Below are 24,529 nucleotides of genomic sequence, written 5' to 3'. Positions count from 1 at the left end.
GGAAACATGTGTTATTTATCTTGAGATGCCCAAGCAATGCATGGTTTCATAAGATAAGTGTGGCTATTAAACTGAGGCAAAATCATGAAACATCCCCATTTACACAGCTGGCAAATGAAACATAAGCAACAATCAAATTATCAATTTCTTTTATTCATATGCCTATAGTATATCGCACATTGAACAGTGTTCACATGATGGTTCCTGATGCAGTATGCAATTTCATCCTATTCTTCAATACTCATAACAGAGTGTGATAACTGTTCGCTTGACAGTACCTACGGATTATGTTCACCAGTTCAGATGACTTACTTTCCCTCAATCCTCCTTTTCTTTCTATATTGCCATGGATGAACAGGAACCAGGATGAGGGGATACCAGTTAGACTCTATCTCTGCTGCATTGTGTTAGTAGAATTGTGAACTTTCCATTTGGTGTTTGGGTCCACATTTAAAGACAATAAGTCCCATTTATCATTCCTTTCAAGTGTTTACAAGAATTTCCTGAATGTCCTGGAAGAATTCCACTCCAGCTTGGCATTGGTTGGTCTTCTCACATTAGCCAGACCAGCCTTTGTGTGTCCCAGTACCATTTGGCATACTATTTCTCGGTCGGCCTCCATTGAAATAACAGGACCCTCATCATCGCTGTCTGCAAATCACCTCTGATATCTGAAGGGGTGCAGCCTCTGTTTAGGACTCCCTTGTCTGGTCCTTCCAGACTGTCAACCTGGAGTACTCATCCAGGGATCTCAAGCAGGACTTCAGTTTCTGCAGCATTATGTAAAAAGATTTTAGCAATCAAAAAGAATTGTTGCCACATGTACTTACAGATAGAAGGCAGCAAAATCACTTAAGTTGTCATATGTGAGTCTATATGCTAAACATTTAAAATAATCACATCTCAAATCTCAACCAGACAAACCAGTGACTAATGTTATGAACTCGGTCCAGACAAACCGATGATAACTATTATGGACAATATCCCACATCACTGTGGTATGATTACATGTGATCAATGAGCCTACTCAATCACAACCTTATCTATTAATTAGGCTTGGAATGATGGGAATCTTTTTAAGAGATGTCATTTAGTGATTGTTTCAACTCATCAACATGGAAAAATATATATTCACAATCCTTGTCATATAGCCAAACTATTGCTGGATGCAGTGTTAAATAAATGATTTGGCTTTAACACTGCTTTGAACAGTATTCCAGATATATCACCGCATGTTAGTTTGATGTGGGAAGAAAGTCCTAAGTGATGCAGGTCTTTGATGAATCCCACGAGTATGTGTATAATGCTGACAAACCTAGCAACATAATCGGGGAGAACCAGGATTTGAACCCATGACTATAGGTTTCTGCTAAGCCCAAGAGATGCAACTCTGCACAGAAAATTGTAGTGCCTTAGATAATAGGACATCCGTGCCTACAGCGATAAGGAACAAACTGAAGACATATTTGCAAAATAACCATATGAACCAAACAGAATAATTTCAAAATATTTACCACTCACTGTTGCTCTTCTATGGTCTTTCTTTGCATTGATGCTGCACGGATGACTGTCTCTTTTATTCATCCGGACATTCTACAAACATAAGTAGCATTCACATCACAGAAATGTCCAAACTGTACATGTTGTACATTTGATTCAAATGAAAAGACCCCGGTTGTGATTCCGACTTAGAACTACCCTAATCATAATAATTCATGTCAAACATTCAGAGATGACATTTATCCCCATATTTAACAAATGTTAAAACAATATTTTGACAACAAAGTCAGGGTCATTCAACACATACATTACATAGGAAATAACTTGTTCGACAATGCAGAGAGATCCTCACCGAGATGAATATCATTCCATGAATTATTGCCACATTTTCTTGAAATACAGATTAATGCAATGCAGTATTTACTTTTATTTCTAGGCTATTTGTTTGGCTTTTCCATGGCACTGTTTTGACAGAGATCTAACCTTGATATGAAACTTTGTTCAGAAATTATATAAATAAGAGAATACTTTATTATTCCCGAGAAAATTTGGGTTACATTGTAAAAGCACAGAGAAACAAGTATAGGATTCATGATTTAAGTTAAATACACTCGACCCGTGAAGATTCAGGGGTAGACTAGGTCTTCAGCAAACCATGCTTGCCATAAAAGGCCATTGTGCTTGTCGTAAAAGGTGACTAACGGGATCGGGTGGTCAGACTCTGACTTGGTTGATGCATGTCATTGATCTAAATTCCGTGGCTCGATGCTCATGATATGAATCACTGGGTTGTCTGGTCCAGACTCGATTATTTACAGACCGCCGTCATACAGCTGAGTGCGGCGTTAAACAACAAACCAACCTAAATACACTCATACATACACACACAAACACAACATCCAAACACCAGGGTTAGAAATTGGCACTAGTCATTTTGACATTTTAAAGGTTTTGCTATATGCTATCATTTTAGGACTAGTGGACTGAAAGTGTTAGTTTCTACCGCTGCAAACACTAATCAACTAATGAATTGAGTGGTCAGACTAGGTTGTCATCATACTCTGAGGGCATGGATCTTTGCTGAAAATAACAATCACTAGATTGCCTGGTCCATGTTCAATTATTTACAGGCTGCCATCACAGAGCTGGACTATTGTGAGTGTGACGTTTCACATTACATTGAAATATACCATGATGAATACATGTAGTTTGTATTTATCACAAACAAAAATACTCACTCAATACTTGGTATCCTCCCTGAGGATGTCTGTGAACCTGCCCACAAACCCTGAACATGCTGAAACAGAAAACAACTAAGTTGTCTTTATCCTTTCAATGTTTCAGTGTGAATTTGTTAAAGATTGATAAGCTGTCATTATTCATTGTAATCCATATCTCACTTTCAGGTGGTTCAGGTGGCAACACATGATTGGAATTGAATGCCACGTTTTGTTTGACATGCACTTTGCCAGATTTATACCCTTGGCAACTAACCCTCATCATCAAATCCCAGCGTTATGTTGAGAATAAGGACACGACCCTTAAAAGTCCTGCACCTGTAGCTCTTATGCAAGCCCAAATAGAAATACCATGTCACAACAAACACTTGATCATAATAATAACAAAGGGTTTCCGAAAACAACAAAACTAAAAGGCCCTTGACGTTTACAGTAGTAACATGGAGATCAGGAAAATATCTAAATCAATCCATTCCATAAGATCTCTGTATAGAAATCATGGAACATTATGTCTCGAAGCCCTGCTACATACCTGGCATCTGCAAGCTGCTCTTCCTTCCTTCGGCTGTCAATCGAGTTTTCGAAATACTTGACGTCCTCGTTGTGGATGGCTCAGGTGGATTTCGACCGGGATTTCCGAGTTACGGGTGATTGAGAACAATGTATCGATACACGAGGTAAGCATATCGCAATCAAGCATTACGGTGTACATCGAGTACACGAGGTTTGAGTGTTTGTTTACAATTGTGTTCCAAAATGGCGCCCTCGGGAATTATGGGTAGACTTGCTTGTCCCGGAATAACACGAGTTGGTCACGAATGACGAGCGGTCATTTCTGCAGCAGTTACGGAAAGAGACGAGGTTGGCCGATTACTGTTCATACAGGCCATATTGGGAGCCGCGGGGATTTCGACAGTGTGTATTAGGAAGTATACCTATGTGGTGTATGGAATATGCGTTTGCCTACCATGCCAGGCAGTGTGACAAGGGATATCCCAGCGGATGTAATATTCCTACAGCAGAAATGTTTCACAACCTCGATTGCAGGGAGCTGAAGATGTGACATATTCAGACAGAGACCATAATACATAGACTGTTATATGGTCTCTGATTCAGGTAAGGAATATGTTAATCATATTGATCACGTATTAAAGTTATTTATCTTCTGTAAGCCACTTATTCTGTGTTATATATGTTAGTAAATGTGTGATTTAATTTTTGTAGGATAAGCAATCTACCTAATTTATGTTAATCCTTGCTAATGTATATGATGTAGAAATATGTTTGCTTACTTGTATTCCTTTATCTAGATACTCTATAGTGACTCATTTTTTTAGTTCATACCGTACCGACTAAACTTACTTTTGCAGGTGTGAATAATCAAGAACAAATTAAATGACAGGAGTTTTGCAACAGTGAACATAGTGAAGTGGAAGATAAGACATTTGAAAGGTATGGATATTTTCACTTGAACTTGTTGAAGAATACCGTGATGACAACTTTATCATGTTGGGAATTTTGGCGGTGGGGTAGCATAGTGGTTGAAGTGCTGAAGACCAAGGTTCGATTCTTGTCATGGGTACAGTGTGTGAAGTCTATGTCAGGTGTCCCTTGCTGTGGTATTGCTAAAAACAGCGTAAAACCATACCCACTCATTTGGGGATTCCGGGTTGGAATTGGTCCCCATCAACCTATGCTAGTTGTAAGAGAGGGTAATACGATAAAGGGAAATAGTACCTCGCCTACTATTGCCTGGTGAAAACAGCACCTTGTTATTTTTTTTACCTTGGGTCTGAATATGCCCGAATACATGAAATTAAACTTGCATGGTCACTTGTAAACACAAATAACTGAGAAATTTTCAAAAAGGTTTACATTAAAAACTAGCATCTACTTGCCGACTCTGATTTGGAGATGCAACTAAACTTATTGTGAAAATATAATATGCTTTGATTTCTTTGAAGTAAAATAAATGCAATTAAACTTGCAAACACAAATAATTGTTAAATGTTAGTCACCTAAAAATAGTTTACATTAGAAATTAGCCTCTGCTCAAATTTACTCATGATTCTGATTGGGAGGTGCAACTAAACTTATCATTGAAAGATCACATGCTTTGAAGTTTTAAGTAGCTTTACTCAGATTAGCTCAATGTCAAGCTGAACCTGAGTCTGGCGAAAATGTCAAGAAACTGGACAACAGGTATACTATATATGTCATATTTATTTTAGTAAGTAGGAAATAAATAGTATTTTTATAGAAATTTCATTTATATATATTTCGGCCAGGAATCAACATGTCTCTCCAGATAACAGACAACAATTAGTAGCCCTTTTTGCCAAATCAAGGTGCTGTTTTCGTTGGAGAAATCAGTGACATTTTGCTGAGGTGCCGTTTTAGCCTCACCCATAAGAGATAACCTAATAGATCAGGTGATCAGGCTCAGTGACCTGGTTCATGGCATCTGACAGTGACCATCTAACAGTGTGGATTGATGTTCACAATATCAATCACTGGATTGTCTAGAATTTTGGGCCTACCTTTAGAATACAGTACCTAACTTTTCAAACAGGTCACAGAACCCTGTGATGTAATTCGTAGTATTCTGTTGCCTGACAACCTGGCAAAACAATGCCTTGTGATGTCAGGGGTCATTGGATGTGTATATATATGCTCTTTTCAGTGGTCTATCGTCTTCACACGCTATGTTGTGGCATGAGTTTAAATTATTTGTTTACTAAATATTGTTTTAAACATTTATATGTGAACTGGATGGGTAAACAAGCAAAAACTTATTTGAATACCGCTCCAGAATTAGAATACAATATGATATGACAAAAGTACAGTCAAGGAATACAATTATATACATGTTCTAATTATAGAAACTACGTTGTCGGCGCTGTCAGGTCGCATTTTTAGTAGTAATAGTGTACTGCAATATACGGCAAGGAATAGTATTATAAATTTAAGATGCTATGTACAATCACAAAACCTATTGGATAGCTGAATGTAGTCTTCTACTGATTTAAGAATTTCTAAGTTTATTTTTGACGTCCTTTCAGGATTACCTAATAGAAATGAATTTAGATCATATCCCTTAACATAATAGTACATATTCTGTCTTAAATCATTGTAATTTGGACATATGTAAAAGAAGTGAAGTGCATCTTCAGTGTGATGGCCACAGCTACATGCAGGATTATCTTATAAATATTGCCTGCGGATGCACATTTTATAACAAGTGCTTGTTTATTTTCTATATACTTTTATTTCATTTTTTTTACTTATTACAGTGGTTAAAATGATTATAAATATAAATTGAAACTAATAATGTGCAATAAGCGGGTTATAGCTGAAACGACACCTTAGCAAAACAGCAGTGACTGGCGAAATACTCGCCGAAAGCGAAAACGGCGATTATTACTTGACGAAAATGACACCTTATTTTTTTTTTTACCTTGGTAAAATAAATGAAATTAAACTAGGATTGATAACTTGCAAAGACCAATAATTGTGAAATGTTAAAACTGGTTTACAATAGAAATTAGCCTCTACTCCAACTTATCCGATACCCGACTCAATTTATTGTGATAACATGCTTTGAAGTAAAATATATGGAATTAAACACACATCGTCTCATACAAACACAAATGCATGTAGTTGTTAAACGTTGAAACAAGTTTACCTTCGAAATTATTCCCCTACTCCAATTTACTCACCGACTGTTGTGAATGTATTTTTCACTTTAAAGTTTAAAGTACTTAATGTCAAGCTGAAACTGTATTTAAGAATCCTAACATGGTGCAATTTTTCACAATGGCCTTTCGATGTGTCATTTGAACATGTTGAAAGGTTTTTCCAGGGATATTTGTAACCCAATACTTTCCGTAACGGGCGACAATGCTCGTCTAAAGAGTTGACTAACGCCATCAGGTTGCGATCAGGCTCGGTGACTTGGTTGATGCATGTCATTGATCCCAATTGTGTGGGTCGATGCTCATGATGTCAATCACTGGACTGTCTGGTCCAGACTCGATTATTTACATATAGCCGGAATATTGCTTGAGTGCGGCATAAAACAACAAACCAAATCATAAGTGTGGGATGAATGATTTGAAATTAGCAAGTTTAATGTGACCTTCAATCACTACAACCTGATCTGAGTCTTGAAAAGATATGACTTTGATTCAGTGAAAATTTGCATCATGATAGTTTCAACTGTAGATACAGTTAATCTGTTTGTTGTACAGTTTCTGTATATCAATATATATGTTGTTCAAATAAGCTTTGCCTCTTCACCAACCCTATTCCTCTTTTGGAATAAATAGTGTCTAATAATTCAAACACCATCACCATCATCCTAGTGAACACAACAAAGAAATGCACATCAAAAACGTCATTATTATTATTTCTGATCTCTGATAAATTAGAAAAAAACTGTTATCCAGCAAGATACATTTCCTTGGTCCCAAGAAGCATAAGTTGAATAACAATTGTAAAGGCACAGCTGACTAAGCCATCACTACTCAATTAAGTAATTAACAGACAATTGCAAGTACTAATACCCACCCGACACTAATTGCCCTGTTAATCCCTAGTCCACAATGAGTTGACATTGAGTTCATTTTGCTAATTAGCTGTTTTTAGAGTAGCAAGGTAATAAACATCAAAGGTGGGGCAGGCTTTGATCATGTGTTCTGTAGAAGAGATGATGTCACTTGTTTTATGTTTATTTAGGATTAGCTACATCCCTTGATGCTACCAAGGCAGCCCTTGAGATTATCAGACAGTTTGGCTAGACACAAACTGATGTCTCCCTTGTAGCACACTATGTGTCAGACACAGACTTTGACCACTCTGTGCAGATGCATATCAATGCATAAAGAACATTGGGTAGATGATTCAACAATGCCACACAAGCCAAAGTTGGGTTTCACTGTATTTAGAAACAGACGACGGATCCAAAACTTTATAACAGTAATTATGATTAATTTAAACTTTGCCGGGCCAATATTTTGGCAGATTTGCATGTTATAGTTAATCTTTATTTAGTTAATTTTCAAAAAAGTTAGGATGAATGATAAAATATGATAATGAGTCATGAATATTTGAATTCAGATCAGAACAAACAGGGAGGGTCACCCTAAAATGTGAGAGTCTCTAGGGGAGACTTTTGACAAAATGGACAATAAAATATAAAGTGCTTTGCATTTTCTTTCAGGGAGGGTTGTGTCAAAAATGAATGAGAACATACCGGTAATACATGACCGGCCCCTTTAATGTAATATACATAGTTTTTAGTTGATGGTTCAGGTTGTACTTTTCAGTTGAATTTCTTATCACTGTCTATGATGGACTACCAATTAACGGTAGATATTTAATATCCATAATAACTTAGATAAATGCTTCTACAGTCTCATCCTAATTTGTCAAAATTTGAATTTCAATATAGCTTCCATTAATGAATTAATGAATTTGGTGAGAATATCTATTGTCTGAATTCCTAATTCTTTTGTATTTGGTGTGCAAGGGTAGCCTAGTGGGTGAAACAGTCTCTGAAACCCGGGTTCAATTCACCACATGGGTATGATGTGTGAAGCCCATAGCTGGAATATTGCTAACAAGCTGCATGAAACTATACCAACTCACTCGCTCATTATGTTGTATTTTGAGATCACTTACATGACATGTGTTTTGATAATTATGAATAGTTGCATTTATGTATTTATGTATAAGAACCTATGTAACTTAGTTTTGCATAGTCTTGTTTACCCTTCCTTACATTTTGATGTAATGCAAACATTCAACCAAAATTCAGGTGAACCTTGTGGTATTGTTTTAGAAGACCGGATACATTTTTGTATTTTCTGAACACTTTACTGTTTGCAATGGCTTATTTACATGTTCAAAGATTGGTTAAATATCAGTTACAAGATAAATTGTCAATACCTCACTGTTTGAGAAAACAACTTTAAACATTTGTAAATATGTGTGTGTTTCATAACTTTTGACTAACAAGTTTCTAAAGATGTTATGAAATGTTTCAGGTACCTGGATTTCACAATCTCACACCAGCTACATTTAAGAAGATCTTGCTCACACAATTCAGACAAGGGACTCGCCGGAAGATGAACAGTACTCCTGATAACAACCAACAGATTCACCTCAGAAAGTGATGATTCTGAATGAATAATGCCACATCAGTGTGACTGTAGGTGGTTTTATTATGACACTAATGAAGTCTGAATGACTTTATGCCAAAGCACTGTGACTATGTCCAGGTTGTGTACACTGATGCTGACCATACAAATCTGAATGACTTTTGTGGTTTACTGCAGAAACATAATTGACTTTAGATATTCTTCTTCAATAAAATTCTTCTGAGATTTGACTAATTTGTTTATTTAGAAAATGGCATTGAAGCGTCTGTTCTGTAAGGCCTTGCAAACACCACTGGTTACTTTATGCTAGTTCCTCTTCTTGCTTGATCAAATTTCAATTTGTGATATGTACCAATGAAATGCCATATAATCAATAAATGATATTTTTTTCCAAAAACATGATTTGTTTTGCTTCATTAGCATAAAGATATATAATACTGATCAGCCATAACATAGGTGCTGAACAAATATGAAATGTACTAATGCCCTGAATGTTTTCCTACTATAAATACTTAACAAAAGTTGTAGTTCCACCTTAGTAGACAAATGACATTGATATTTTTTCTGTACTTTATTTAGGTGTTTTCTATGGATGCCATTAGTCTTATGCACCAATTTGGGACAATTGTATTCTGTTTTATATTCCCATGAAACTACACTGTCCCGATATAACAAGTACTGATACCGTTCCAAACTAATCTGATAATCTCACCAGGGCCAAATGCCAAAGCACATAGCCAATGACTTTCCATTTTTTTGTGAGTGAGAATGCTGTTTTGCCACTTTTAGCAATATTGCAACAATATCATGGTGGCGGACACCAGCAATAAGCTTCACACATTGGACCCATGTCGCAAAACAACTTGTGAACAATGCATGCCCACATATCTCAGTTTGAGGAGGATATTTACCATTAAAATAACACAGAATATTACAACAGGTACCTGTAACTTTTTCTTTTTCTCAGTACAAACTGGAAGTCTGGACATGAAATTTAAGGATATCATTATACAAGAACTGATGTTTGTTCATTAAATACCATTAACATCCGAAAAGGACAAAATATGAAATTGAACAATTTTCTTCTCCAAAAATGTTTTAGGAGGATAATTACCATTAAAATAACAAAGAATATTACAACAGGTACCTGTAATGCACAGGCTAACATTATTTACCAGAAGCAAGTCATGAAGAAAATTTGCATCCGGATACCTTCCGGATACCTTCCGGAAACCTTCCGGAAACCTTCCAGATGCCTTCAACAACCTTCAAATTGCTTGGTATTTTCAAGTTAATTTTTTTATGTGTTTCACACTTAAGTGAACAAAATGCACCCCCCAAATTTTGACATTTTTTTTGGAAGGTTTCCGGAAGGTTTCCGGAAGGTATCCGGGCCGGATCCAAAATGGGAAGGTATCCGGAAGGTTTCCGGAAGGTTTCCGGAAGACGGAAACCTACACTTTTTTTGCTGTGATGTCATTCTCATAATTCAGGAACTAAGTCAAATATTTCATATCATTTGTGGCGAACAACTGCTTACTGGAAGTTCAGTAACATTTCTGTATGACAATATTATAATGATGAATAACAACGTTTACTATGTTATTATAACGATGTGTTTTACTTATGCCCTCCTTATTCAGAGATGTGACACAGCCTTCATTATCTTATTCACAGCTCAGTTTGACCGAATACCCTGTCGACTTGGTGAAGGTTAGTTTCTGTATGTATGGTCCAATAAAATGTAGCTGTAACATATATATTACAGTATAAGTTCACTTTTTAATGCTCTTTATTCGTGGTTTGCGTACTAAGTTTCTCTGGGAGACCTGTACATGTAACGTTTGTCTTTCCGAGTCTTGCATGTGCATAGATTATGAATCAGTTTTTGAGTTTGATGTTTCTGAAATATAGGTCATTGCCTTGTTTCAATATTTATTTTCAAATCTACCTCTTTCTTTGATCCAAAACAGAATACTTTATATCAATAATAAATATTGTTCCCATGTGAACATGAAGACATATGTCATTCTCATAATTTAGGAACTAAGTCAACGCATTAAGGTTATTAAATAACAAGTTAAGTATGTCATGTTAAGTTAATCTTATCTTTATGTTATTTTTGTTCACATTTTTTCAGGAACAAAAGCCACATCATTTCTTATGTCACATTAATTGTTGATGCACATTATACTATATTTCGAATGATGCAACAATTTTTTCATGATAATTTACACACATGTACACGCATGTAGATTCCATGTACAAAATGAATAATTTCACACTTAGATCATATCAATGCTATCGACTAGAAATGATCACCTATCTATGATTCCAGTGGATATACATTGTAGCCAAAAAGGATAATAGTCTTCAGACACAAACAAAAACATGTCCGATGTTCGTTAAGCTTTCTGCATTTAACATTTCAGAAAATTTAGCCTGGTATGAAGGGAATGTGCTGCTGATCATTGCCGGAGTTGGTGCCATCATTTTATGTGTGGTGATGAAACGCTGGACCCCTCTCAGTGATACGTCCGAGGAAGAGGACGGTGTCGAGGAAGCAGATGATCATGTCGACAAAGCAGAGGACTATGTGCAGAACCCTAGTAATTGATGCACAATTATGAGAGTAAACGGGTGTTGCACGGACAGCTTGTCAAACGATAGAAACGCTTCACATAATCATTATAACTATGTCACAGATAGAAGAAATCACCACTGGTAACATTATTGAAAACAGTAATACGATTAATTTCGTTCCTAAAGTTAATTCGACTTTAATGTAAATATTGAACAGTTTTGGGGTAATGGTCAAGGCTGTAACTAGAAGAAATACTTACTGGTAATCCAGGATACCTTGAACCAACTCACAAAACGCGATTGAGACAAACATATTTGTTTTGTTACAGGAACGGATTGTGTATGCACATTTTGCACGTGCATGTCATAAGGATGAAAATGACTACGCTTCCGTATACACACGTGTTGCTCATATGACTATTAGGAGGTCGGTGTGACAACCGCATCAGAATCTAAAGGCTAGTGCTGTGATTATCCAGTTATCATTCAGCTAGCAACCGTACATTTACACACATGGGGTTATCTCATTGAGTCAACTATCAATACCTTATACACTACTCATTATTGCTCCCCTGGGTAAAAAAGGTATTCCATTTGTACAGCAAATGAATTCCCTTTAATGTCACCAAACTTCACAATTTTTGGTATCTAGCAAACTTGCTCTCACCGTTTTCACAGTTAATGAACTCGCCTCTAGAACTCGTTCGTGGTCGAGACAGGACAGTGTCTAGCGATTTTTTAAGACATTCATAACGACTTTTCAAGTTTGTTCAAGGTATAAAATGATGTACATGTAATTGAAAGCGTTCATGTTATTTGTTACTGATAAATCATCATGAATAACGACTATTTTATAAACTCTTTTGATACTTTTGGTGGGAAATTGTCGTGCCGTATAACGAATTTACTCGTTTCATACTTTTCACTGTGCCTGAACATTAGTAGCTGTTTCACCACCAGAAACAGTGACATGTGACAAGATTTCTGCTGTACTAGATAAATCACCTTGAATAAAATGTGTTTCTTTTATATGTTGATAATTAATATGTTCCGTTATGAAAGCTCTTGATATCACACACAATGACAGTTGCATTGCATGTGAAAGAAAGAGCGGTTTGGTGTTGTCGGAAGGCAAAGCGACCTGTTAACCCATTGAGATATTTTGGAATACGTCCACCTGACAGTCACCTCGGTGTAAGCATAAAGATACTGAATTTACATCAAGCTACAAGTTTCACTGGATGTTAACTATATTTACTGTTATACATTATTGATTGCATGTCATGGTACCCCGACGACGAGGGGCGTTGCTCCTATCAGTCACTGGATTGTCTGGTTCACACTCGATGATTTACAGACAGCATCCTGAAGCTGAAATATTGCTTTGTATGACCAAACCAAACAATAATATATTCACTCTTGCAATGACTCATGAATCACTAACTTACAGTGAATGAGTGAGTGAGTATGTTTTTACGCCGCTTTTAGCAATATTCCAGCAATATCACGGCGGGGGACACCAGAAATGGACATCACACATTGTACCCATGACGGGAATCGAACCCGGGTCTTCGGCGTGACGAGCGAACGCTTTAACCACTAGGCTACCTGACCGCCCCACTTACTCACACAATTTACAACCTTTTTAAAAAGAGTGACATGTTGGTCTTGTATATTTCATAACCGATAACCTCTAAGCCTGAGATTATACGCCACTTTGAGCATTACTGTCAATATTTCAACTCTGCCATGCCTTCAAACATTTTCAGTGATCCATTCTTATAATTTTCACAGCCAGTGTGGGATTCGATGTCACTGGCCAAATCTTTTTCAGATATTATGTTCCTGAGATTACCTATATACATCTGTGGGCAAAGTTAAAAAGTTATTATTTTATTAGGCTATCTCACCTCCCCGATACATGGAAGCGAAATATACTTTCAAAACTGTAGGGGATCAGCAAATATACATGTTATGATCGGTCGCCACAAGAAAGATCAGTTTTGAAAGATGACATTTCAATGTTTTTTACTGTTTGCAAAACAATGTTTTCAATTGATATTACTCGTCAATGATTTCAAGTGGACGATCGTTGGCTAGCTTAAATATGGTGTGTTACATTCACTATTTAAATATTTCCTTAAATGAGATATATATGAACCAGGATGACTCAGAGAATAATTAACATGATATTAGCAAACCTTCACTCAGTCCTACCGGTGGTAGCATCCAAGTACAATTTCCGAAGCACGAAGGTTTTGAAACTTACTTATGAACATTTAACTAAAAACTATAAAACCAAACTTCACCCCAAAACGGCTTCATTCTTTCGTCCATGGCCTCTACGTTAGATCAGCTACATACGGACGTGCTGCAAAAAGGATATATTACTCTGACACTACAAACAATGTCAGGATCCGTTGATGACATCTTCCCTACTCATAACGGACAAGAGAACCTGGAAGTACACAAGCCTAGCGAGTACGAATCCATTGACGTAATTGAATATCACGAAATTGACGACGTCAAACCAACACCTGGTTATCAGGCGAAGAAAGCTAATCAGAAGCTGTGAATGCATTGTTTGAACCAACCATGTTTATCATTATATTGAAGTAAGTATTTGAAGGATTTGAGGTTTGACTTATGATTTCGGTTCAATTAGGAGATGAACATTTTTTTCAAATTTGAGGTTTTATTGAGTAACCAATCAAAACATGACCCATGGGACAATAAATAAGAAGAAATCAGTTTTGCTAGTAATTTCAGATGCAACGAATATGCATCCAGGAAACAGAAAGCTACCATTGTGTAAGGAAGCCGTAATGTCATCTCTGACATTGAACAGATATTAACTCTATTTCTTCGTTAATTTCAGCCTGAGAAGACAATATTCTTTTTCTCGTTCCAATATTTACTGGTGTGAGACAGAACATCATAGGTGGATTCAAAAGGTCCCTCCTGTTCCTTCCCCGGATCTTCTTAAGTAGAGAATCCAGTGAAGTTAGAGAGATGGTCGCTGTTCAAAGCACATCAAGCGTGTTTTGTGCACTGGCAGGTATTTTGCGTTTGAGCGTGATCATACTTTACGCCGCTTTGCGGGAACATCATAAATGGGCTCCACATTTTACCCTTGTACAACCATCTAAGCCAAGTGCACCATAGTCACCAACTTATATCTGTCTGTTTTCGACATATTTTAAGTGCATAACAGGCGTAATATGTCTAGATAGAAACAACATACTGTTATGATATTGCATTTAGTCACAAACCTTATGTTGCACATCTGTGGTGAGTTTCAGCTGCTTCCTGTGCACCACTTCGGATCCAATACGGCTTCCGGAAGGTCGCCCTGGGCGGAAGAGTTCTTCTCATGTGTTCCTCTGTCTTCTCGTCTTTGGCAACCACAGCCGATGTGCTGGTTATCCTCTTCGGCATCAGGTCCGTCAAAATCTTTGGAAACTTTGTAACTAAACATAGGCAACTGATACATGCAACTAAACATAAACATACAAGCATTCCTGACAAGAACTTTCATTATCTTGTAATCACTTTTCTGACAAACCTTTTGGATCTATGTACGGTTTGAAAGTTTACGATCATTTAGAATGTGTACATTTATGTAATGTGATCGACTACAAAACGTCAGGTTTTGCTGTGAGTCGTCGGACGATTGGTGTCACAGCTACCGTCAACAACCTCTACCTCTCGCCCTGGCCATAATTCGGAATCTGATTGCATCCATGGGATGACATGTTGGTTTTAAAATATTATTTTTATTGAAGCTGGTTTGATTGTCAATGACAATGATGACAATTGTTTGATAGGCATTACTTAGAAGCTGACGGATGACAAGATAGACACAATTTTTATGGATAACAACTTCTTTAATACTGTAAAAGGCAGTATTAAAGAACTTGTTATCCATAAAAATTGTGTCTATCTTGTAATGATGAAAATGGGTCCACTGGGTTCTCTCCCCAAACCCCGGACCAGGCACCAAGTAAAACGTCACAAGCCCGGTACTAACGAAATTAATATGTCGAATTATAAGTCATAAAAAGAATAATAATCACGTCTGAAACTGTAGTTTACTGTAACCTGTACTCTGTAAAAGTACTGTGAAGGTGGTAACCGCTCTCGTTATTCGTGCATGTATGCAAATAAACATGATGACATAGGTGCATTGAGTAATGTTGAATAAAATATCAATTATAAATTGTTAAATATTTACAATATACTTTTTCATTGCATTTAAAGATATAGTTCTCTGCTTTGTTATTACAGTAATGAGGTAAATTAATGTATAGTATTAAATAATTTCAGCTTGAACAAAACAAAGAACAAGGAGGTAATGAAGTTGCAGAAGAATACGACCCCAACGGTCTTATGTCAGTCTCACATGGTGTCATTGCAAAGTTACAAACTACACGTGCACTTTTAAGTTAAATGTACCACTGCCAGATGATGATACACCTGACCACTTCCATCCGTGAAGATCCGGGGTAAAATAGGTCTTCATCAACCCATACGTGCCGTAAAAGGCAATATGCTTGTCAGCGATATTCCAGCTATATGACGGCGGCCTGTAAATAATCGAGTCTGGACCAGACAATCAAGTGACTGATATCATGAGCATCGATCCACTCAATTCGGAACGATGACATGTATCAACTATGTCAGCGAGCCTGAACACCCGTTCCCTTTAGTCGCCTTTTACGACAAGCATAGTCACCTTTTACGGCAAGCATGGGTTGGTGAATACCTATTCTACCCAGAATCTTCACGGGGCACAAACAACAAGTAACTATCCTGTTAGTCTAAAAGGAGTTACGTTGTAGTGTGGCCAATCGTTAGCTATTGTATCATTGTCATGGATGTAGTCACATTTTGTTGAATGTTGAATTTTTTGGCAGAACGCAGTTATTAACATATTGCATGTCTTTGGGAAGTTTTAATAGATTCTGTATGAATGGGGATGGGATTGGGTTATAATTAGGTAGTTTTGATATTGTATTTAACCACTAGGCTACCTGACCGCCCCACTTACTCACACAATTTACAACCTTTTGAAAAAGAGTGACATGTTGGTCTCGATATTTCATAACCGATAACCTCTAAGCCTGAGATTATACGCCACTTTGAGCATTACTGTCAATATTTCAACTCTGCCATGCCTTCAAACATTTTTCAGTGATCCATTCCATTATTAACATATTGCATGTCTTTGGGAAGTTTTAATAGGTTCTGTATGAATGGGGATGGGATTGGGTTATAATTAGGTAGTTTTGATATTGTATTTTGGCTTTCAGGAAGTATTGTTTAATAGAGAGAGCAAGGAAGTAATGCCCATATACTAGTATCCAACCTTACATCAATCCAATCACACCAAATAGGACCGCTTATTAGCGCTGAGTAGAGTACTGCCGCTAAAGCAATACATGCGATCTTGTCTTGACTCCAACAGTGACAATTCACAGGTTGGAATAAGTGATTGAATGACATTGTTTATATACTTCTTACAAGCGCTGCTCAATTAACAGTGATGTGGAATACATAGTTGTTTGTTTTCAGCGTATGTCTAAGTCAATATTTCTGCCACACAAAATGTCTTATTGTTGATATCAATGCGATGTTTAATAATACAAGCAAAGACCACTCACATTCTTCGCATTTAATTCAGGTTCGCGTTAATTTCAAGATTTACAGTGTTATACTTGTATACCAAATGATTTATACCAGGGACGATGGGGTAGCCAAGTAGATAAAGCGTTCGAAGATTCAGGTTCGATTCCCAACGTGGGTACAATGACTGAAGCACATTTCTGGTGCCACCCGATATTGCTACAATGTTCCTAACAGCGGCGTATTTTTTCTGTGGTTAAATAATTCAAGCCCCAAAATTGTCAATGTTGTGACAATATTTCAAACATTAATCAAAGTGGGGAACCTTTCTCGAAATATATATATATATATATTCACTTCATGACCGTTATTCAGTTAGAAGTTTGCGCATGCGCGAGTATTGGCAGACGTGCTTGCAGAGAGCTCCGGCAAAAATCTCTCCAGCTCCCCTTCCTCGGGCACAAAAGTATTTTACTGCGCAAAATAAAGGTGCACAATAACTATGGGGGTGTGTTTGATGACCTGGAGGGTAAAGATAGGCTGTTTCCACATGCCTAGTGGTTCGGGACAGATCGGCAAAGTCGAAGCCTTTACAGACAAGACAAAATGGACGCCAGGTATGAACTTTGCCTATCGTGCCTACTGTATGATGTTGGTGCTTACGACAGTGTGTTATCTATCATCAGTAATGACGACCATGGCCCATGGTTACACAGCAAAACTTTATTTGGTCTATGAAAGTGTAGTGTGGCTGCCCTCTACCGATAACTTTGCAATCATGAACTGTATCCATATGCAGCTGTGCACGTGCAGCACGAGCGACCCGCCTTTGACCTATTTCTGGGGCAGGACAGTGTTTGTAAACAAGTTGGCAATGGCGGGCGATGTGGAGAGTAACCCGGGACCGAGGCCTACCAAACAGAGTAGGCTAACAACTACAGGAGAAATTTCTGTGGAACAGGAAGAATCGAGTATGGTTGATAGTGATATGACAAAGGCCCTGGATAACTTAACAAGACAGATTACAGAACTAAACAAGAATGTGTCAGTGATGCAGGGAAATTTGACAGACCTTACACAGCAAGTAAACACACAAACTTTAAAAATGGACAGTCAGTTACATGAGTTAAAGGTAGAAAATGAAAAAATGAGAGCACGCATGGATGAGCAAGCAAAATGTATTTTGCGTTTACAAGAGACTGTTAGTAAGCAAGATGCCTACTCAAGAAAAAATAATTTATTGTTTTTCGGTATTCCTAAAGAAAATGAAGAAAATGTGACCACATGTCAAGAGAACTTAAGGACTTTTATTAGTGACGAATTGAAGATAGATTCAGAGGGAATTTATTTTGATTCTGTGCACATTCTTAAAACTAAACAGAATCCCCAACCAGTGATCGCTAAATTTCTTAGTAAGAGTGATAAAGACTCAGTATACAGAGCAGGGAGGCAAATGTTGAAGAATAACAAGAATTATCACATTTCAGAAGATTTCTCCAGACATGTGAGAGATCGACGCAGATTGCTTGTTCCATTCCTTGTAGCTGCTAGACAAGAGGGGAAAGAAGCTTTTCTTGCACAAGATAGGCTGATCATAGACAAAGTTGCGCTCGAATATGATAACAATGCTAGAGCACTAGCTAGGATTTCCTATGAGCCAAAGGATTCTGGAACTCATGCTGCTGCTATTTCCACCACTGTGGCAAGTATCCATGGCAATGGCAGCTAGGATGGAGGCCGTGACCGAATTAATACTCTCACTAGCGTTTCGGATACAGAGTCAACAAATTTCATAAAGGAATGGACGTTTCTAACTTGGAATGTGAGGGGTTTATACACCAAGCTGGGTGACAATGACTTTATGTCTGTCTTCAGTGATTTAGACTTTTTTTGTTTAACAGAGACCTGGGCAAAAAATGTGAATGACTTTGTTGACATTTTTCTTGGTTATCAGTGTTTTCAGTCTGTGAGAGAAAAGCGGAAGTGTTTAGGGCGTTATAGTGGAGGAGTGGCAATATATTTATCCCAGCTACTTGCAGTATTATTCCATAGAATACATTCTGAGTGGGCTGACAGCGTCTGTCTCATTTCAGAGAAGCCGTTTTTTGATGGACATAAATATCTTGTATTATTAGGTGTGTACATACCCCCTAAGCAGTCGTCTAGTAATGATCAGGGCATTGAACTTTTGGATAGTATGATATTTACATTAAAGTATGAATATACCAATATGGAAATAATACTGTGTGGTGACATGAATGCCAGGACTGGAATAGATACAGCATAGATTTCCTCCCACTGGATGAGAGTGTTTATACGCAGAACTGGCTTCGTCCTGCTAGAAGGTTGAATAAAGACACTATACTGAATAACTATGGAAAACAGCTATTAGATTTATGTAAAACCCAAGATATTATTATAGTTAATGGAAGATTTTCAGAAAGTTCGGGAGATTTTACATTTGTTGGCCCAACTGGATGTAGTACCCCAGACTATTTTTGTGTTAGTCATGGGCTTTTCCATTTATTAGAAATTTTGAGGTATTGACTCGGACTGAGTCAGATCATCTACCATTCTTATTTTCTATCAGTGTTGAGTTTCCCCCAGCAGACATGTCGATTGTATCCTTTACCTCCCATGACAGGGACAATAAGGTCTGTACTGATCGTGTCAGGTATAGATGGAAACCAGAGCTGGCTTCTAGTTATATACTGAATTTGACATCTGAACAGGTTTATATTAAACTAAATGATTTTTCTCAAAATATTTATGTTGATATTAATGCAGCAGTCAGTGATTTGGTAGCGGTATTGAGTTGTTGTGGTTCAGAAATGAAGAGTAAGGCATTTATTTGTAAATTATATAAGCAGCCAGAGTTTGGTTTGATTTAGATTGTGTAAATGCTAAAAAGGTTAAGTATAGATTGTTAAATGATTTAAGAAGAACATCTACCAAGGAGGACTTTCTTCAGTATAAGCAAGCTCAGAGAAGTTTTAAAGCTTTATGTAATAAGAAACAAAAGTTGTTCAAACAAAAGGTCAGTGATAATCTGACCGAAGCAGCTGGTAATAAAGATATTAAGACATTTTGGAAAATTATTAAGAAATACACCAATAAACAAGCAACTTTTAATAAGATAGAGCCAGATATGTGGGTAAGCCACTTTAGTGAATTTATGCTGATAAGGAATTTTCCGAGACAGTTGTTGATGTTGTGTCAGTTCATGATGCTACAGATTGCCTTATGTGTACTAATAGTTATGATATATTGTCGGCAGATTTTACAGCGTCTGAAGTAACTAGAGCTATAACAAATCTAAATTCAAACAAATCTCCAGGGGATGATGGTATCCCAAATGAGTTTTTTAAATGTGGTGTCAATACCTTAACCCCTTTTTTAACTTTATTGTTTAATCAGATATTGAGAAACGGACAGTTTCCAGAAGCTTGGACATCTAGTATTATCATACCTTTGTTTAAAAAGGGCAGTGTAAGTGATCCCAATAATTTTTGTGGCATCTCTCTTTTGAATTCCATGAATAAAATTTTTGTATCAATACTTAATTCTAGGTTGGAGTATTTTGTTGAATCTCATCAAATTATCGGTGAATACCAGGGTGGTTTCAGACGTGAACATTCCACCTGTGATAACATTCTTATTTTACAGTCTATGGCTCAGAAATTCATAACGCGCAAAAAGGGAAAATTTTATTGCGCATTCATAGATTTTCAGAAAGCCTTTGATAGAGTTAGTCATGATAAGTTATTATTTTTATTGTTACAAAATGGTATACATGGACAATTTTATAATGTTATCAAGAGTATGTATGATAATGTGAAATCTGCTGTTGTAGTTAATGGTGGTAGAAAATTATCAGAATATTTTTCTTGTACTGTTGGTGTTCGCCAGGGATGTACATTAAGTCCCCTGCTGTTCTCCATATTCATTAAAGAGCTTGTTGATTATATTAGCAAGTCTTTTGATGATGGTATATTTATATCCGAAGAAATGTATAATATTCTTGCTCTCCTTTTTGCTGATGATCTCATTCTTGTAGCAGACACCCCTCTTAGATTGCAAAAGCGATTAGATCAGCTTGCTGTTTATTGTTTTAAGTGGGGAATGGAGTTAAATATGGATAAGTCAAAAATAATAGTTTTTAAGAATGGAGGTAAACTTTCTAGATATGAGAATTGGACATATAATGGTGTTAAAATGGAAACTGTAAGTTTTTATAAATATTTGGGGTTGATGGTAACACCAAAGCTTGTTTGGACTAAAGCATGTAAAGTATTATCAGAGCAAGCTAGTAAAGCATTTATCCCAGTAAGGTCTATGATAAGGAAATTTGATATTCCAGTGGAAAATTCATTTCAAATTTTTGACAAGAAAATTATGCCAATTCTTACATATGGTAGTGAAATATGGGGTTTTATGGAGAGGGAGAGTATAGAAATTGTTCATAGAAAGTTTTGTAAATTTATTTTGAATATTTCTTATAAGTTACCAAATGCAGTAGCCTATGGAGAATGTGGCAGACGTCCACTTAAAGTTGTATATTATGTCAAATGTATAAAATATTGGTTACGGCTTATCGCCATGTCCAGAAGTAGGTACCCATATCAGTGTTATCAAATGCTAAGAAGTTGTTGTGATAGGAAACAACCTAATTGGGCCACTCATGTTAGAAATTTATTATGTTTTTATGGTTTTGGAGTAGTATGGGTATCGCATGAAGTGGGAGATGTGCAGTTATTTCTAAACATATTTAAGCAAAGAGTGTTGGATTGTGCAACACAGGATTGGCATTCAGATGTGGAACAAAAGAAAGTGCTTGTTTTTTATTCCTCATTTAAATCTTTGTTAGAATGTGAAAAATATGTGGTTTGTATAAATGTAACTAAATTTAGAAGAGCGTTGTTAAAATTCAGAAGTGGTTTTAATTCATTTGGAATCCAGAATGTTAGAAAAGGTAAATGTGTTAAAGATGATAAAGAAGCAATTTGGTTTTTTTGTAATGTTCTTGAGAATGAAAATCATATTATATTTCAATGTCCTAGGTATGAAGATAGCCGAAAGGTTTTCTAGAGGAGTTGAGAAAAAAGAATAAATCATTTGTTACTATAAATATGTTGTGTACATCAGATCAAAGTGAGATTTTATATTATTTCTCCAGATTTCTATATATCATTTTCAGTATCAGAGGGGATGTCTAGTATTTTTACAGTTATCACTATTTGAAATGTTTCAGGGTTCACTGTACTAAGAAAAGAAAACAACTAACTGAAGCGTCTGGAAAATCTTAGTTTGTCAGATTTATATAACATTTTATATAATCCCACCACTGTCAGTATGCTAACTGTTTCTATATTTGTATTGAGGTTTATTAGCTAATAGAGCGCATCCAAAATATATTGTAACTATGGGTCATGTGGCCTTCTTTACTGAATACAATTTTGTCTGTCTGTCTGTCTGTTATTCAGTTATGGCCTGATGAGACTCGTACGTGGTACGAGTTGAAAGCGCTAGCCTATTAAAACTGTGTTCAATCTTACTCCACTTATTTAATTATTACTATATATATATATATATATATATATATGTATGTATGTATGTATGTATGTATGTATGTATGTAGGTATGTATGTATAGACAGACAGACAGACAGACAGACAGACAGACAGACAGATAGATAGATAGATCCTCTATTTTGTTTGGATATAAATCCTCTGATGCTTGCATAATGTTATACTTACAACTATGCTTTATATATTTGTCCCAGCTCGTGCTTCTGGCGATCAACTATTCTCCTGAATAAGCAAACATTTTATGCGCTTCTTTGTGAACACAATCCCAAACTCACTCACTTGTTTCGCATGTTTCCATCTTGCCAGCACCACACCCTTGTCCGCGTCTGTTTGGAGTGCGATCCCCTGGCCGCGCTACACCAAAGACATTAAAATATGGAACGCGTTGCATGGTGCTTGGCATTAAGGGGATAAAACAGGGAAAGGTCGGCTCAGAGTATCCTGTGTCAGAGTTATAAGAAATCGCACATGCAAGCACGCACAAACGCGCGCGCACAGGCACACATACACACGCATTCGCTCACGAACACATACAGGAACACAAACAAACATCTTTTCAGACAGTGTTGATTGTTTTTTATTCTGTCATGGGTATGTGTGTGGGGGGGGACTCTTGGGGGTGTGTGGGTTGGGGTTGGCCTTGCGTGTGCAACGCCAAACCAATGGATACCTAAACCCGGTGACGAAGTTAGTCAATGATGACTGCGATGATGAGAATTTATCTTGCCACCTTCATTCACCCAAAAGCTGTGAAATTCAATATATCCAAGATTGATGATTAAAATCAATTATCAATATTTGGTCTAAGTAATAATCTGCGACAGGATTTCAATATTGTTAATGTTCACAATATATGTGGATAATATGATCAATATGCAAACAGAAATAGTGATTGTTATTGTTATATGGGGATCTGTTTCAGACTCTGTTCATTGTCATCTATTTATTTGTCCTGTTTTGGGGGATGGGTTGGGACTCGGAGTTGATTGGTTTGTTGGGAAGGGGGTGTGTGTGTGTGTGGGGGGGGGGGGGGGGGGAGGGGGGGAGGGGGTGGAACCAAAGGTTACTAAAACCTGATGACGAAGTTACTCAATACACAATGTAGTGTCTTAAAGCCTAAATACACATCATGGTATTTGAAAAAAATGTAAAAGATAATTTAGGTGCATGTTATCTTCTAGATAACTAATTATCTCTATATTTTTGCCATATACATGGAATTAAGGACAGATATAATTTCCCTCTTACGCCATGGGAATTAAGTTATTAATACTCATTGTATCAAACATTTATACGTTGATACATGTTTGCACTTTCAGATTTTACAAACCACTAAGGTTTCAGTTCGCTATTGCGCATGAAAAATTTAATGCGCATTACGGGTGAAGGTTAATAGTTTATTTATATTATGTGGGTTATAAATCATTTTAAGCACAACGTATTTACATACTTTAGTAACTTAGGCATAGTTATACTTTTTAAGTATAATTAATAAGTAAGCTACGTTACTGTACGAATCATCACTCATGAGTTCAATGCATGATATGGATGCCCGATCAAGTATGTTCTGCAACACGAAGCGTTTTACAATTATATGTGGTAATTCAGCTAAAACGTATTACTACTGCGGTAACACATAATAATTATGTGTCTAATCAACGTTTGGATAACGATAACAATTATTCATAACGTACCTCACATGTGGCAACTGCGCGATATCCTTGGACATATATCCACAATTGAAAATGTGCTACTTTTCAAGCTTACGTAATCTGTTTACGGGGGAAAACGGGATTCTCGTGCATCTCGCGGTGTTACATAACGGTCATACAGT

At 36.8% G+C, this 24,529-nt stretch overlaps 2 long non-coding RNA genes across 4 annotated transcripts; one reads left to right on the top strand and one right to left on the bottom strand.

Annotated features, from left to right (window-relative positions):
- Positions 1–100: 100 nt before the first annotated feature.
- Positions 101–3,540, bottom strand: LOC139457903 (uncharacterized). Of its 3 annotated transcripts, XR_011652640.1 has the most exons (4): positions 3,271–3,540; positions 2,739–2,797; positions 1,515–1,593; positions 101–770 (listed from the first exon to the last, which is right to left on the bottom strand). It is a non-coding gene; the product is annotated as an uncharacterized lncRNA (long non-coding RNA). The 3 variants fall into 3 exon arrangements; XR_011652639.1 differs by lacking the exon at positions 3,271–3,540 and having other exon boundaries at positions 102–770; positions 2,739–2,879; XR_011652641.1 differs by lacking the exon at positions 3,271–3,540 and having other exon boundaries at positions 102–770; positions 1,522–1,593; positions 2,739–2,879.
- On the top strand, positions 3,479–9,201 carry LOC139457902 (uncharacterized). The gene is made up of 3 exons (XR_011652638.1): positions 3,479–3,854; positions 4,109–4,190; positions 8,786–9,201. It is a non-coding gene; the product is annotated as an uncharacterized lncRNA (long non-coding RNA).
- Positions 9,202–24,529: the final 15,328 nt, after the last annotated feature.

Source organism: Haliotis cracherodii, unplaced genomic scaffold, assembly GCF_022045235.1.
Source record: "Haliotis cracherodii isolate W230 unplaced genomic scaffold, xgHalCrac1.p SCAF_12, whole genome shotgun sequence".
NCBI classification, from domain to species: domain Eukaryota; kingdom Metazoa; phylum Mollusca; class Gastropoda; order Lepetellida; family Haliotidae; genus Haliotis; species Haliotis cracherodii.
The sequence above is the reverse complement of the archived record's forward strand: the minus strand, read 5'-3'. Positions and strand labels throughout refer to the sequence as shown.